Raw genomic sequence first — 16,748 nt, 5'->3', positions numbered from 1 at the left:
GATAGAGGCAAAAGTCTTAAAGTCTCTGTCTCTTTCCTCCTTGTTCTCCCTCTGCACTGAGGTGATCCAGGCTTCTGTTGTTGTGTCCCTGCCGGATGATGGTGAGCTCTGCGAACGGGCCGGCTCAAGCTCCGTGGCCCGGGGTGGTCAAAGCTGCCGCCCTCCAGTCCAGTGGACGCAGCTGTAGTTGCGGGAGCTCCGGAAAAACAGGTCACCAATCTGTGACCTGCGAGCTCCCGACGATGTCGCCCACTGGCCCGCGGCTGAGCCCTGAATTCAGAACGTCGCCTCAACTCCGCATGTTGAAAAATGTCCACGATAGCCCTGAGTACCTACGAGTGGCTATTACCGTAATTCTCCGAGTTCGAATCAGGGGAAACTTCGGAGAACTCTTGAATTAGCTCGTACAGTGGGACAGCCCCATTGGCCTGATTCTGCGGAACTCGATTGTATCCAATCCGAGAGGTCAGCATATTATTCACGCTTGATTTGCTTGTAGTCATTACATACAAAAGCAGGCTGCTTGGCGTTGTACTTTCTCCAGGGTGATCTTGTTGTTGTTGAAAGGATTCCCTACGGCCCCACTATACTCCAATTTGGACCTGACCAAGGACTATGTTTACTTGACACTTTACTTTGGAACCAACCATTTTACACGCTGTCCCATTTGCAACTTTGTCCAAGATGGTTAGCACCTGGTGAGAATCTGCTCAGCATCTTGTAGACTGGCAAGAACTGCTGCTCACAGATAGACATCTCATTCCTGACTGTGAACAACATCAACTCTCGGTGGCGCAGCGGTAGGGTGATACGATTTACTGATATGAGCTCTTGCTACTCCAGACCTACCCTGGTGTGGCTGTGGATCTTCACACACTTAGACTGAGGGAAATATATTGACATTGTTAATTTGGTACCAAACAGATATGTATCGCAGAACAGTGCTGAAACTGGTCAAGCAGCATCTGTCAAGGCAAAAGGTGCAAGTTGATGTTTTGGGTATAAACACTACCTCAGGACTGAAAGGGAATGGGGAAGATTGCTAGTACATAGCTGCACAAGGGGACAGAGTTGAAGCAGTAGTTGGTGGGTGGAACTAGGGAAGGGGTAACAGGTAGATGATACAAGGTGGGTTACAGGCTAGTGGGTGATGGGTGGATCAGGATGGGCAGGGGTTGATGAATAGAGGGAATGGATTGGATGCACAAAGGGAGAAGAAAACTCAGTGGACAAGCAAGTGGGTGTGGGGGAAGAACACCGGTGGAGCGGGTTACTTGTAATTGGTGAAAACTCATTATACCATTGTTCAAACTACCCGAGAGGAATATGAAATGTTGTCCTTCTAATTTGCACTTGGCCACATTGTGGCATTGTGACATAACAGTAGAGTTGCTGCCTTACAGTGCCAGTGACTCTGGTTCGATCCCGACCATGGGTGCCGTGCTGTCTGTATGGAGTTTGTACCTTCTCCCCATGACCATCGTGTTTGTTTTCTCCGGGTGTTCCGGTTTCCTCCCGCACTCCCTCGACTCGCAGGTTTGTATGTAAATTGGCTTTGGTAAAATTGTAAATTATCCCTAGTTTATGTGTAGTGTTAGTGTACGTGGATCGCTGGTTGGGCTGAAGGGCCTGTTTCCCTGCTATATCACTAAACTAAAACTAAACATCATTCATACCTAATGTTGCAAAATGTCCCACGCCACAGGATTTGCCCTTCTCCACCCTCTGAGTCGGGGTCAGCCCACTGCCATAATGTTAGTGATGGTGAGAGAATAATGCCCGACCGACAAGTCACAGATTGTACTAGAATATGATTGTGCTGCCTGTAGATGATAACAGCTTGCAGCTACCCAGTTTGCAAGTGCCAAATCTTTCCTATTTTGATGGAAAACAGTCAGCAGGGTCTACAACCTCAAAAGGACACAAACGTGCTGGAGTAACTCAGTGGGTCAGGCAGCATCGCTGGAGAACATGGTGAGATGACATTTTGGATCTGGACCCTTCAGGCAGAGAGGAGAAGAACTTCTACAAAGTCTACATACCTTGAGAAGATTTCACAGCGAAACAGTCGACATGTAGAAACCAGGAACTGCAGATGCCCGCAGTCTGAAGAAGGGTCCTGACTTGAAACGTTGCCCATCCATGTTTTCCAGAAATGCTGCTTGACCTGCTGAGTTATTCCACCACTTTTAAACAGAACAGTACTATGAAGCAAGGTGTAGCTGAGTGTACTGTGGTTGTTATGAAGGCACCAAGTAGTGTTTGGAGATGGTATGTGGATGCAATTTGATGAGTTTCTGGCAACGACTGTAAATGATGTGTGCATTGTGGATACGGGTCTTACAATTAAGGAAATACAGCCCAATGACCAGACAAAATCCAATCTTTGTATAGTACAATAAGGTCATAAGGAACAAGAGGAGAATTAGACCATTCGGCCCTTCAAGTCTACTTTGCCATTCAATCATGGCTGATCTATCTCTCCCTCCTAACCCCATTCTCTTGCCTTCTCCCCATAACCTCTGGCACCATGAGATGCCAATCTGTTAACAATGGAATGTATCCTCACTGTGTAGATTGGACTTTATTTTCACAAGGAATCACGATTGTCACACTCGTCGACAAATGCATCTGCCACAGGTTGACTCGGTGAAAACCTGAGTAACTTCATGTGGAGCAGCAGAGATTCTTCGATCAGCTTAAATTAGAGGAACTTGTTGCTTTTACAGTGGGTTTGGTTGGTGTGATATCCACTTGGGTTCCCTTTCTGTGGCCTTTTTATAGAAGATAGACACAAAGTTCTGGAGTAACGCAGCGGGTCAGGCATCATCTCTGGAGAAAAGAAATAGGTGACTTTTCGTGTCACCCGAAATGTCAACTATTCCTTTTCTTCTGGAGATGCTGCCTGACCCACTGCGTTACTCGAACACTTGGTGTCTATCTTCGGAATAAACCAGCATCTGCAGATCCTTCCTACGACTTATGGTAGGACGCATTTTCGGATCGCAGAGCAGATATGTATTGAGGGCCATGCACTGCTGCTACCATCATCACTCAAAAGAAGATTGATATTTTAATGAGAGCTGTGCATGTTATTAGCAGGATGTACAGATACGGAATCGTGTTAGTGGCACTTCACATAGAAACATAGAAAATAGGTGCAGGAGGAGGCCATTTGGCCCTTCGAGCCAGCACCGCCATTCATTGTGATCATGGCTGATCGTCCACAATCAGTAACCCGTGCCCGCCTTCTACACAAATACCTTGATTCCACTGGCTAGCGCCTAGAGCTCTATCTAACACTCTTTTAAATTCATCCAGTGAATTGGCCTCCACTGCCTTCTGCAGCAGAGAATTTCCACAAATTCACAACGCTCTGTGATCTATTGATTTATTTTTCTCATCTCAGTTTTAAATGGCCTCCCCTTTATTCTTAGATTGTGGCCCCTTGTTCTACTTCTGGTCTCCCCCAGCATTGGGAACACTTTCCCCGCATCTAGCTTGTCCAGTCCTTTTATAATTTTATATGTTTCTATAAGATATCCTCTCATCCTTCTAAATTCGAGTGAATACAAGCCCAGTCTTTCCTCATACGACAGTCCCGCCATCCCAGGGATTAACCTCGTGAACCCACGCTGCATTGCCTCAATAGCAAGGATGTCCTTCCTCAAATTAGGAGACCAAAACTGCACACAATACTCCCGATGTGGTCTCACCAGGGCCCTGTACAACTGCAGAAAGACCTCTTTACTCCTATACTCAAATTCTCGTTATGAAGGCCAACATGTCATTAGCTTTTTTCACTGCCTGCTGTACCTGCATGTTTACTTTCAGTGACTGGTGTACAAGGACACCCAGGTCTCGTTGCATCTTCCCTTTTTCCAAATCTGACACCATTGAGATAATAATCTGCCTCTTTGTTCTTGCCACCATAGTGGATAACCTCACATTTATCTACATTATACTGCACCTGCCATGCATCCGCCCACTCACTCAACCTGTCCAAGTCACCCTGCATCCTCCTAGCATCCTCTTTGCAGTTCACACTGCCACCCAGCTTTGTGTCATCTGCAAATTTGCTAGTATTACTTTTAATCCCATCATCTAAATCATTAATATATATTGTAAATAGTTGCGGCCTCAGCACTGAGCCTTGCGGCACTCCACTCGCCACTGCCTGCCATTCTGACTGGGACCTGTTTATTCCTACTCTTTGTTTCCTCTGCCAACCAATTCTCTATACATGTCAATACCCTACCCTCAATACCCCTAATACCATGTGCTCTAATTTTGCCCACTAATCTCCAATGTGGGACCTTATCAAAGGCTTTCTGAAAATCCAGGTACACTACATCCACTGGCTCTCCTACATCCATTTTACTTGTCACATCCTCAAAAAATTCCAGAAGATTAGTCAAGCAGGATTTCCCCATCATAAATCCATGCTGACTTGGACCAATTATTTTACTGCTACCCAAATACGCTGTTATTACTTCTTTAATAATTGACTCCAGCATCTTCCCCACCACCGATGTCAGGCTAACTGGTCTATGATTCCCTGTTTTCTCTCTCGCTCCTTTCTTGAAAAGTGGGATAACATTAGTTAACCTCCAATCCATAAGAACTGATCCTGAATCTATAGCACATTGGAAAGTGAACACCAATGCGTCCACGATTTCTAGGGCCACTCCTTGAGTACCCTGTGATGCTGACCATCAGGCCCTGGGGATTTATCAGCCTTCAGTCCCATCAGTCTACCCAATACTATTTCTCGCCTAATGCAAATTTCTTTCAGTTCCTCTGTCTCCCTAGATCCTATGTCCTCTAGTACATCTGGGAGATTGTTTATGTCTTAGTGAAGACGGAACCAAAGTACCTGTTCAACTCTTCTGCCATTTCCATGTTCCCCATAATAATTTCACCTGTTTCTATCTTTAAGGGACCCACATTTGTCTTAACTAATCTTTTTCTCTTAATATACCTAAAGAAGCTTTTACTATCCTTCTTTATATTCTTGGCCAGCTTACCCCCGTACTTCATCTTTTCACCCCGTATTGCCCTTTTTGTTACCTTCTGTTGTCCTTTGAAAGTTTCCCAATCCTCTAGCTTCCCACTACTCTTTGCTATGTTATGCACCTTTTCTTTTAGTTTTATTCCATTCCTAACTTTCCTTGTCAGCCACGGTTGCCTCTTACTCCCCTTAGAATCTTTCTTCCTCTTTGGAATTAAATATTCCTGCATCTTCTGGGTTATGCCCAGAAATTCCTGCCATTGTTGTTCCACCGCCATTCCTGCTGGAATCCATTTCCAGTCAACCTTGGCCAGCTCCTCTCTCATAGTCCCTTTTGTTTAACTGCAACAATTACCCTTCTGATTTAACCTTCTCCCTCTCAAATTGCAAACTGATATTATGGTGACTACCTCCTAGTGGTTCCTTTACCTTGAGTTCCCTTATTAAATCTGGTTCATTAGACAACACTAAATCCAGCATTGCCTTCTCACTGGCAGGCTCCAGTACAAGCTGCTCTAAGAATCCATCTCGGATGCACTCTACAAACTCCCTTTCTTGGGGTCCAGAACAAACCTGATTTCCCCAGTCTACCTGCGTATTGAAATCTTCCATAACCACAATGGCATTACCTGTGTACGTGCCAATTTTAACTCCTGCTGCAACTTGCACCCTATATCCAGGCTACTGTTCGGGCGCCTGAAGATAACTCTCATTAGTGTCTTCTTGCCTTTACAATTCCTCAATTCTATCCACAGCGACTCTACATCGTCAGTCCCTATGTCACCCCTCACAAGGGACTGAATTTCATCCCTCACCAACAGAGCTACCCCACCTTCTCTGCCCACCTGCCTGTCCTTTCTATAGGACGTATAACCCTGAATATTCAGTTCCCAGTCCTGATCCTCCTGCAGCCACGTCTCAGTAATCCGCACAATGTCATATCTACCAACCTCTAACTCAGCCTCAAGCTAATCCACGTTACATCTTATACTTTGCACATTCATATATAATACCTTTAATCCATTACTCGCCTCACCTTTCACATTGATTCCTATTTCACTAGGCCATACTCTCCTATCCCTTCGTGAGCTTTCTGCCCCGTTAACTCTGGTGTCTTTCTTAACTTTTCCTATAATCTCTTTCCCTTTAACTTCATCCTTATATTTCCAATTTGTCTCCCCTCCCCACTATTTAGTTTAAACCCACCCGTATAGCAGTGGCAAACCTGCCTGGCAGAATGCTGGTCCCCCGCCTGTTAAGGTGCAACCCGTTCCTTTTGTACAATTCACCCTTACCCCAAAACAGATCCCAGTGGTCTAAGAATCTAAATCCCTGCCCCCTGCACCAGCTCCGCAGCCACACATTAGGATCTGCTATCTCCCTGTTCCTGCCCTCGCCAGCATGAGGAACTGGAAGCAAACTGGAGATAATCACCCTGGAGGTCCTGCTTTTCAGCTTTCTTCTGAGCTCTCTAAAGCAAAGATTATAGAGTGGTTCTATAGAGCATTATTCTAGAGAGGTTATATAGAGCGGTTATATAAAGATTATATCTGCTCGATAATCTTTGCTCTAAAGTCAGAATCTCTTTCCTCTTCTTCCCGACGTCATTAGTGTCGACACGTACTACCACTTCCAGCTGCTCTCCTTCCCCCTTGAGGATACCCAGCAATCGGTCTGTGACATCCTGGACCCGGGCACCAGGGAGGCAACACGCCATCGTTGAATCCCGCCTGTTGCCACAGAAACCCCTGGCCGTACCGCTCACGATGGAGTCCCCGACTACCACGGCTGCTTTGAGTGATTCTATTCCCACAGCATCAAATTGCGGAGGAGGACTGAGCGAATGTGAAGTCGATGGATAGGGGAGCTGGAATCCGCCCGGAGGCGCGTCGGTTGGTCAGCGTAACCGGGAGGGAGCTGGAGACGTTGGCCCGAGCGGCCGGTAGGGAGGGTGAACCGGGGTAATGTCCCCAGCGCCTTCAATGTCGGCTGCAGGAGGTGCCTCCGGGACACAAAGATGGCTGGGCCAGGAGAGGAGAAGAATGTCGGTTGGCGGGAACTGCTCCAGTACATCGAGCACACGTGCCGACCGGACTTTGAATAATGGCGGCAAAACGTGGCAGCGCCCGCATGGGTGATCTCTGCAAATATAATTTCACCGTGCAGTTGCGCAAATAATGAACCATTGAAACATTGAGGAATACAAGTCAGGAGATTGGTGGGAGCGGAAGTGTAGAAGATGGGTATGGTCTCGGTGGCGCAGCGGTAGGGTGATACGATTTACTGATATGAGCTCTTGTTACTCCAGACCTACCCTGGTGTGGCTGTGGATCTTCACACACTAATAAGACTGAGGGAAATATATTGACATTGTTAATTTGATACCAAACAGACGTGTATCGCAGAACAGTGCTGAAACGGGTCAAGCAGCATCTGTCAAGGCAAAAGGTGCAAGTTGATGTTTTGGGTATAAACACTACCTCAGGACTGAAAGGGAATGGGGAAGATTGCTAGTACATAGCTGCACAAGGGGACAGAGTTGTTGGTGGGTGGAACGAGGGGGAAGGGGTTATAGGTGTAAAGAAGATTCACCAACACATCATGTCTTTATTAATAGTTTATTGATAGTTCACAAGCATTGCTGTTCTAGCTGTACGTGGTCTGTGCCCGGAGCTAGAGAGAGAGAACAATGGGTGGGGAGGTTGCAATTATACATCTAATAAGGGGAGTGGTTAGTAGTGGTGAGGTCACTATGTTAAAGGTACATGCACTAGTCATCTACAATAGGTAGATCTTCTTCTTGCTTATAGCATGCACAGCCTAAAGTTGTAGTTCAACTTGTTCTGTGAGGAGTATGGGGAAGACATTGACGGCCTAACAGAATGCATTACCCATTACATCAATTTCTGTTATGATGACATCATGCCATCCAGGGTAATTCGTTGCTACCCCAATAACAAACCATGGATTACTAGTAGCCTGAAGGCCTTACTAAATGAGAAGAAAAAGGCTTTCAGGGTGGGTGACAGGAATAAAATCAAAGAAATTCAAAGGGAACTGAAGGTGAGGATTAAGGAGGGGAAAGAAGCATATAGGCTCAAACTAGAACGACAGCTGCAGCAAGATGGGGTGAAGCAGGTATGGGCTGGAATGAAAAAGATCACGGGTATGAAGCAGAAGGGCGGTACACTGCCTGATGGTGAACAGAGTCTGGCTGATGATCTGAACAGATTTTTCAACAGATTTGACGGCCCCACACAATCTCAGCCCCCCCCACCTGGTCTGCTGACCCTTGATGCTTCCTCACCATCTCCCCTCCCTCTCTCCAATACTCCTGAGATGTCATCTGCACGGGGTCCCCCCTTCCCACCTACTACTACACCACCAGCCCTACCTATGACTCTTCATACTGCGCAGGTCAAGATGATGCTGGACAGACTGAAGCCAGGGAAAGCAGTGGGGCCCGATGACATCAGCCCAAGGCTACTGAAGACTTGCTCCTCAGAGCTGTGTGGTATCCTAACACACCTGTTCAACCTGAGCTTGCGTCTACAGAAGATCCCAAGGCTGTGGAAAACATCTTGCCTGGTACCTGTCCCAAAGAAGACCTATCCCACTCACCACAATGACTACAGACCAGTAGCGCTCACTTCACATATTATGAAGACATTTGAGAGACTTGTCCTCTCCTACCTCAGGACTAGTGTGTCAACTCAAATGGATCCTTTACAGTTTGCATATCAGCCCAACATCAGTGTCGATGATGCCCTTATTTACATGCTGCAGAGGGCGTACACACATCTGGACATCCCTGATGCATCTGTAAGAATTACATTCTTTGACTTCTCTAGCGCTTTTAACACAATTCAGCCTCGACTGCTAGGGGAGAAGATGGAGAAGATGAAGGTGGATCCATTAATGGTACTGTGGTGTTTGGATTACCTTTTCCTCAGACCACAGTATGTGCGCCTACAGAACAATGTCTCAAGCACCATCATGAGCAGCACAGGGGCTCCACAAGGAACTGTGCTGGCTCCATTCCTGTTTACCATCTACACAGCGGATTGTCAATATAACACCAACAGCTGCTTTTTGCAGAAATTTTCAGATGACACAGCTGTTGTAGGCCTCATCAAAGGGGGCAATGAGGAGGAGTATAGAGACACAATTAACAACTTTGTGGAGTGGAGTGCACACAATAATCTCCATCTCAACACCACAAAAACCAAGGAGATAGTTGTGGATTTCAGGAGGGGGAGGAGGAGGATTCAACCAACACCAATCACCATCAGGGGCACTGAGGTGGAGGTGGTCGCCAACCACAGGTACCTTGGTGTGCAGCTTGACAGTGAGCTGGACTGGAAGAGTCATATGGAGGCGGTGTACAGGAAGGGACAAAGTAGACTGTATTTTTTAAGGAGGCTAAAGTCATTTAATATCTGTCAACCCCTATTGTGCAGTGTCTACCATTCAGTGGTGGCCAGTGCTCTGTTTTTTGCTGTGGCCTGTTGGGGAGAAGGCTGCCGCATAGCGGACAAAAACAGACTGGACAAGCTGATCAGGAAGGCCGGCTGAGTGGTTGGGGCAGAGCAACTAACGGTCAAGCAGGTGGCAGAGGCCAGAACTCTGAAAAAACTAGGCTCAATAATGACCAACCCCACTCACCCACTCCACGCCCTGAAGGTGATCAAGTGCAGCATCTTCAGTCAGAGACTGATTGCACCAATGTGGAAAACGGAGAGACATAGGAAGTCTTGTATACCAGCTGCTATAAGGTTTTATAATGCACAAAAATTTTAACTTATTATGTATTGAAGATATCTGTTGAAATGTGTGGTGTTATGTCTGTCTTGAAGCTGTTGTGGCACTGTAATTTCCTGTAAAGGATTATTAAAGGTTATTCATTATTCATTCATGTTCTATTTGATCTTATTTGATTGTGCACGCCGGGTTGATTGCATTCGTGGAAACAGGGTGGACCAGGTGAAGGTTGCAATCTTCCACCCCATAGGTAGATGATACAAGGTGGGTTACAGGCTAGTTGGTGATGGGTGGATCAGGATGGGCAGGGGTTGATGAATAGAGGGAATGGATTGGATGCGATGCACAAAGGGAGAAGAAAACTCGGTGGAGAAGCGAGTGGGTGTGGGGGAAGAACACCGGTGCAGGGGGTTACTTGTAATTGGGGAAATTCATTATTTATACTATTGTTCAAACTACCCTAGAGGAATATGAAATGTTGTTCTTCCATTTTGCACTGGGCCACACTGGCATTGTGACATAACAGTTGAGCTGCTGCCTTACAGCGCCAGAGACTCTGGTTCGATCACGACTATGGGTGCTGTCTGTATGGAGTTTGTACCTTCTCCCCGTGACCAACGTGGGTTTTCTCCGGGTGCTCCGGTTTCCTCCCCCACTCCAAAGACGGACAGGTTTGTAGGTTAATCAGCTTTGGTAACATTGTAAATTGTCCCTATTGTGTAGGATAGTGTTAGTGTACAGTGGGATCGCTGGTCGGGGGGAACTCGGTGGGCCGAAGGACCTGTGTCCACGCTGTATCTCTAAAGTCTAAAGTAAAACAATGGAGAGGGTGAGAACATACAAATGGGAGTGGGAAGGAAGGTTATAGTGACATGCACCCAGAAGGTGGAGATGGCCATTGCAGCCATGTGCAGGTGCTCAGCAGGATGGTCACTTAGTCTACGTTGGTTTTCACCAGTGTAGAAGATACCACTGATATTGAATGAGGTAGACCAGTTTAGAGATACAGCATGGTGAAACAGGCCCTTTGGCCCAGAGTCCGCAATGTCCAGAGATATTCGCACATTAACATTATCCTACACATACTGGGGACATTTACAATTTTACCAAGCCAATTAACCTACAAACCTGTACAGTGCATTCAGAAATTATTCAGACCCCTTCACTTTTTCCACATTTTGTCACGTTACAGCCTTATTTGAAAGTGGATTAAATTCATTTGTTTTACCATCAATCTACACACAATACCCCAGAATGAAGACGCGAAAACAGGTGTTTATAAATTTTTGCAAAATAATTAAAAATGAATAACTGAAATATCACATTTACATAAGTATTCAGACCCTTTGCTATGACACTCAAAATTGAGCTTCCGTTCATCCTGTTTCCATTGATTGTCCTTGAGATGTTTCTACAACTTGATTGGAGTCCACCAGTGGTAAATTAAATTGATTGGACATGATTTGGAAAGGCACACACCTGTCTATATAAGGTCCCACAGTTGACAGTGCATGTCAGAGCAAAAACCAAGCCATGAAGACGAAGGAATTGTCCGTAGACCTCCGAGACAGGATTGTGTCGAGACACAGATCTGGGGAAGGGTATAAAACAATTTCTGCAGCATTGCAGGTCCCGAAGAGCACAGTGGCCTCCGTCATTCTTAAATGGAAGAACTTTGGAACCACCAGGACTCTTCATAGAGCTGGCCGCCCGGCCAAACTGAGCAATCGGGGGAGAAGGGCCTTGGTCAGGGAGGTGACCAAGAACCCGATGGTCACTCTGACAGAGCTCCAGAGTTCCTCTGTGGAGATGGGAGAACCTTCCAGAAGGACAACTATATCTGCAGCACTCCACCAATCAGGCCTTTATGGTAGAGTGGCCAGACGGAAGCCACTCCTCAGTAAAAGGCACATGACAGCCCACTTGGAGTTTGCCAAAAGGTATGAGAAACAAGATTCCCTGGTCTGATGAAACCAAGATTGAACTCTTTGGCCTGAATGCCAAGCGTCACGTCTGGAGGAAACCAGGCACCGCTCATCACCTGGCCAATACCATACCTACGGTGAAGCATGGTGGTGGCAGCATCATGCTGTGGGGATGTTTTTCAGCGGCAGGAACTGGGAGACTAGTCAGACAATAGACAATAGACAATTGGTGTAGGAGTAGGCCATATGGCCCATCAAGCCAGCACAGCCATTCAATGTGATCATGGCTGACCATCCACCATCAGTACCCCGTTCCTGCCTTCTCCCCATATCCCCTGACTCTGCTATCTTCAAGAGCCCTATCTAGCTCTCTTGAAAGTTTCCAGAGAACCGGCCTCCACCGCCCTCTGAGGCAGAGAATTTCACAGACTGACAACTCTCTGTGTGAAAAAGTGTTTCCTCGTCTCCGTTCTAAATGGCTTACCTTTTTCTTAAACTGTGGCCCCTGGTTCTGGACTCCCCCAACATCGGACTCATGTATCCTGCCTCTAGCTTGTCAAAACCCTTAATAATCTTATATGTTTCAGTAAGATTCCCTCTCATCCTTCTAAATTCCAGAGTGTACAAGCCCAGCTGCTCCATTCCCTCAGCATATGACAGTCCCGCCATCCCAGGAATTAACCTGGTGAACCTACATTGCACTCCCTCAATAGCAAGAATGTCCTTCCTCAAATTTGGAGACCAAAACTGCACACAATACTCCAAGTGTGGTCTCACTAGGGCTCTGTACAACTGCAGAAGGACCTCTTTGCTCCTATACTCAACTTGTCTTGTTATGAAGGCCAATATGCCATTCGCTTTCTTCACTGCCTGCTGTACCTGCATGCTTACTTTCAGTGACAGATGAACAAGGACCTCCAGATCTCGTTGTACTTCCCCTTTCCCCAACTTGACATCATTTAGATAATAATCTACCTTCCTGTTTTTGCTTCCAAAGTGGATAACCTCACATTTATCCACATTAAACTGCATTTGCCATGCATCTTCCCACTCACCCAACCTGTCCAAGTCACCCTGCATTCTCATAGCATCCTCCTCACAGTTCACACTGCCACCCAGCTTTGAGTCATCTGCAAATTTGCTAATGTTACTTGTAATCCCTTCATCGAAATCATTAATATATATTGTAAATAGCTGCGGTCCCAACACCGAGCCTTGCGGTACCCCACTAGTCACAGCCTGACATTCTGAAAGGGACCTGTTAAGCCCTACTCTTTGTTTCCTGACTGCCAACCAATTTTCTATCCATGTCAGCACTCTACCCCCAATACCATGTGCCCTCATTTTGCCCACTAATCTCCTATGTGGGACTTTATCAAATGCTTTCTGAAAGTCCAGGTACACCACATCCACTTGCTCTCCCTTGTCCATTTTCCTAGTTAAAAAATCTTTAAAAATTCCAGAAGATTAGTCAAGCATGATTTCCCCTTCGTAAATCCATGCTGACTCGGACCGATCCTGTTACTGCTATCCAAATGTGCTGCTATTTCATCTTTTATGATTGACACCAGCATTTTCCCAGGATCAAGGGAAAGATGAATGGAGCAAAGTACAGAGAGATCCTTGATGAAAACCTGCTCCTGAGCGTTCAGGACCTCAGACTGGGGTGGAGGTTCACCTTCCAACAGGGCAAAGACCCTAAGCACACAGCCAAGACAACGCAGGAGTGGCTTTGTGACAAGTCTGTGAATGTCCTTGAGTGGCCCAGCCAGAGCCCGGACTTGAACCCGATCGAACGTCTCTGGAGGGACCTGAAAATAGCTGTGCATCGACGCTCCCCATCCAACCTGACAGAGCTTGAGAGGATCTGTAGAGAAGAATGGAAGAAATTACCCAAATACAGGTGTGCCAAGCTTGTAGCATCATACCCAAGAAGACTTGAGGCTATAATCGCTGCCAAAGGTGCCTCAACAAAGTACTGAGTAAAGGGTCTGAATACTTATGTAAAGTGATATTTCAGTTATTCCTTTTTAATTACTTTGCAAAAATTTGTAAACACCTGTTTCCGCTTTTTAAATTATGGGCTATTGTGTGTAGATTGACGATAATTTAAAAAAAAATCTAAATACATTTTTAGAGTAAGGCTGTAACGTAACAAAATGGGGAAAAAGTGAAGGGGTCTGAATACTTTCCGAATGCACTGTATGTCTTAGGAAACCGAAACTCACAGGGAAAACCCACTCCGGTCACGGGGAGAACACACAAACAGCACCCATGGCCAGGATCGAACCCGGGTCTCTGGCGCTGTAAGGCAGCAACTCTACTGCTTAGAAGCCTCTGTTAGAAGAGGTTCATGGGTCCTCACCAGCAAGGGCTGTGTGGAACCCTGGATGGTGGTGGAACGGACGGTAAGAAGACAATTGTTACGCCACCTATGGTAGCAGAGGGAAGTGCCTGTGGGTGGGATGAGTGGACCAGAGTCGATGAGAGAGTGGTCCACACAGAGAGGCAGAGGGGATGGGTAGTTGTGATGAGTGATTTGATCACACTGTGGCTGCTGGAGGATGACGTACATCAGCTGGTCTTGCACTTTGCAAAACGAACTGGCATTGAGTACGGACGAGATATAGGTTCAGGGAAATTACAGATAGTCATACAGCGTGGAAACAGGCCCTTCAGCCCAACCTTCCCACACCGACCAACATCTAGTTCCATCTAGACTAGTCTTACTTGCCTGTGTTTGATCCATATCCCTTGAAACCTGTCCTATCCATGGACCTGTCTAAATATTTCTTAAACATTACGATAGTCCCTGCCTCAACTATCTCCTCTGGCAGCTGGTTCCATACACCCACCACACTGGTACCCATCAGGTTTCCATTACATCTTACCCCCCCTCACCTTAAACCTATGCCCTCTGGTTCTCGATTCACCTACGCTGGGCAAGAGACTCTGTCTGACTACCCGATCTATTCCTCTCGTGAATTTATACATTTTCTATAAGATCACAACTCATCCACCTGCACTCCAAGTTATAAAGTCCAAGCCTGCTCAACCTCTCCCTATAGCTCAGTCCCTCGAGTCCTGGCAACACCCTGGTAAATCTTCAATGAACCCTTTCAAGCTTGACATCTTTCCTATAACATGGTGACCAAAACCGAACACAATACTCTAAATGTGGCCTCACGAACATCTAGTATAACTGTAACGTGACCTCCCAACTTCTATGCTCAACCTATACTCAAATGTTAGGAATGGTTTTTAAAATAAAACTACAGGTGCTTGAAATTTGAAATAAAACGAGACCAGTTCAAACGATTAACTTTTACTCCCTCAGCATATGCGGCCTGGCCTGTTTACAGCATTCCCTATTTTCATTTGGTTAGGATGATACACACTAAAGGGCCTGTCCCACTTAGGCGACTCCTTTGGCGAGTTTAGGAGACTCTGCGCTCGCCACAAGATCGCCACATGGTCGCAGGTGATTCTCCTTCATGGTCGGGAGGAGTTCCCGCATACTGGGAACTAGTCGCGGCCTCAGTATGGTCACCGAAAAATGTTCAACGTGTCAAAAATTGGTCGCCATGGAGAAAATCGATACTTTTGTAGTCGTAGGTCTAGTTGTAGTGGGGTCGTAGGTAGGCTTAGCTAATCGCCTTTGCTGACAGGACATTTTCATTGGCTCATTGCGAAAAAAAGGTATGTAAACAGCAGCATGTGATGCGCTGTCAATGTGCAATTTTTCTTTCCGTGGAATTAGACGGTGAGACATGGCTCCAAAGAGAAGGCTTCAGTGCAGGGGCAGGGCACAACCCTCAACACCACCCACCAGCCTGTTATCAACATTTGTTTGTTTATGACTTTTGTATGTTTCATTACCAATAAAGGAAATCCCTGACTTTCTCACCTCAAATTGATGTCTGAATATCATTCTTTTTCGTAGTAGACCCTCTTGTCATCACTTATATCTCATATTTCATTTCTCATATATTTAGGTCGTTGAAACACACACAAACGCAAGGAAGGAATGCATTGTATTTAAATTTTGACTTTTCACATTGATTTTGATGAAGAAAGACACAAGCACTTCAAATGCACTGCATTTAAAAGGATTTTATTTTTATACACCTCGATAAATCTAACATTAAAACAAGCAAAGCACTGCATTTAAAAGAACATTTTTTTAGGTGATTGTACGACTATAGAGACGTAGCTTGTCGTAACTTGCTTTCTGTGATCGTGGATGGCGGTCGTCTCCAGTCCCCACTATTGGGTCGCCAATTGTCACAAGTCCATCGGCGTTTAAGTCATAGATAGTCGTAGCTTGTCCTACATAGGATGTCTTCTACATAGTCGTAGGGTGCGTTTGATACATTCGCTTTTTCGGCGATTCAACAAGACTATGACAGTCGCCTACACTCGCCAAATAAGTCGCCTAAGAGACTCAGGCCCTTAAAGTTCAAGTTCAAGTGAGTTTATTGTTATGTGTCTCTGTATAGGACAATGAAATTCTTGCTTTGCTTCAGCAGACAGAACATAGTAGGCATTTACTACAAAACAGATCAGTGTGTCCATATACCATGATATAAATATATACACACATGAATAAATAAACTGTTAAATTGCAAATAACAGAAAATGGTTATTAATAATCAGAGTTTTAGTCCGAGCCAGGTTTAATAGCCTGATGGCTGTGGGGAAGTAGCTATTCCTGAACCTGGTTGTTGCAGTCTTCAGGCTCTTGTACCTTCTACCTGAAGGTAGCAGGGAGATGAGTGTGTGGCCAGGATGGTGTGGGTCTTTGATGATACTGCCAGCCTTTTTGAGGCAGCGACTGCGATAAATCCCCTCGATGGAAGGAAGGTCAGAGCCAATGATGGACTGGGCAGTGTTTACTACTTTTTGTAGTCTTTTCCTCTCCAGGGCGCTCAAATTGCCGAACCAAGCCACGATGCAACCGGTCAGCATGCTCTCTACTGTGCACCTGTAGGCGCTGATGAGCTTGTTTTTGATAACTGATGCTTTCTTGATAATTGCGTTAGTGTTCTCGG

This window comes from Leucoraja erinacea, chromosome 22 (genome assembly GCF_028641065.1).
Source record: "Leucoraja erinacea ecotype New England chromosome 22, Leri_hhj_1, whole genome shotgun sequence".
Lineage (NCBI taxonomy): Eukaryota > Metazoa > Chordata > Chondrichthyes > Rajiformes > Rajidae > Leucoraja > Leucoraja erinaceus.
The sequence above is the reverse complement of the archived record's forward strand: the minus strand, read 5'-3'. Positions refer to the sequence as shown.